At 43.2% G+C, this 1,307-nt stretch overlaps 1 long non-coding RNA gene across 1 annotated transcript; it reads right to left on the bottom strand.

The window, feature by feature from the left end:
• On the bottom strand, positions 1-1,307 carry LOC127614570 (uncharacterized). Its single transcript, XR_007966613.1, has 3 exons — positions 730-1,307; positions 219-275; positions 1-141 (listed from the first exon to the last, which is right to left on the bottom strand). It is a non-coding gene; the product is annotated as an uncharacterized LOC127614570 (long non-coding RNA).

The following is a 1,307-nucleotide window of genomic DNA, read 5'->3' as shown; positions in this document are numbered from 1 at the left end:
TTTTCTGTAGCAAAATAATTTATTTGCACACAACAAAACTATTGAACTATGAACAAAAGTGCAGCTGTGGAGAAGATGGTTTTTGGATTCCATCCAGTTCGTCACCACATCGATTCACCCCACCACGTCCAGATGCATGGCCTATAAATTATAGAAACATAAAAAGTCGCAAATATACAGTATCTTGAAGCAGAGTGAGGTACAATAATTTTATTTACCTTTCTTTTCACCACCAAAGCGAGGAGTCGTCATCTTTTTGCTTCCGGTTGGACAATCTGTAATTTATGTACAGTATGTACAATTACCACACTTTTATTTTTCTATTTTTTTATTGTTGCTTTCCACTTACATTTCAACATCTCTCACACACACATACATTCTCGCACACTGCTATTTACACCATTCATTCCAAGTTGCTCAGCATCCAATTTGAAAAGAAATGGAATATGATTTAACACTAGTGGTTTTAGCAGAGCTGAGCAGCCCAAATGTGTCCTATCTGTTTTTTGTTTGTTTGTTTTTTTAAAACCTATGGCGACATGCAAGTCAGCGCATTTACGGCTCATATTTTCATCCACATCTACGAGACGCATCAACCGTACATAAATGATTAGTGTTACTGGCAACTTTATAGTATAGCGGGGAGTGTAGCGGTACATAAAAGTGACTGATGAGGCATAAGAAGTGATGAAGTTTTGAATGGGAACTTGCAAGCTAGTCAGCAGTTACCTCCTCGTTCCAGCGGCTCGAGCGAGGACTCTCAGCTGCTTTCCGTTATGTCCGAAGGCACGTATCCGTCCGACATACCGGGATCCAAACCGCTCTCCAATTCATCGTTTTCGCCGTCGTCATTACGAGATGATTCCAACGAATCGCTGACGTGTGCCTGGTGTCGGCCATGCGAAGCAATGCAGCCTCTTTGCCGTCATCGCTGGAAGTCGCCGGGGAAACGATTTGTGGGCGATGTGGGGCATCGGGAGGCACAAAATGCTTTGCCAAGCGATGATTGCTGACGCGACGCTGACGCCAACTTCAAAGACGGTTGTTTCAAAGCTGGTGATTGATTTGATGAATATGCACCGTCTACATTTGAAATTGTTCTTAAAAATACTCACCGTTCCTCCACCGTGGTCTGAAGTCTTCGGGGAGTCCAGGAATGCACGGTCAGGTGGCAGCAATTCAATTAAAGCATTGTACTCACCAGAAGCTGTTCAAGTCTCCGTCAGACACAGGAAATCCAAGTCATTGGAAAGGAAAAACTCCCTCAGTCTTCGTCAACAACCAAGCGTTTAACAACACAATCCTTC

Source organism: Hippocampus zosterae, chromosome 14 (genome assembly GCF_025434085.1).
Source record: "Hippocampus zosterae strain Florida chromosome 14, ASM2543408v3, whole genome shotgun sequence".
NCBI lineage: Eukaryota > Metazoa > Chordata > Actinopteri > Syngnathiformes > Syngnathidae > Hippocampus > Hippocampus zosterae.
Note: the sequence above shows the minus strand (reverse complement) of the source record. Positions and strands in the feature narration are given on the sequence as shown.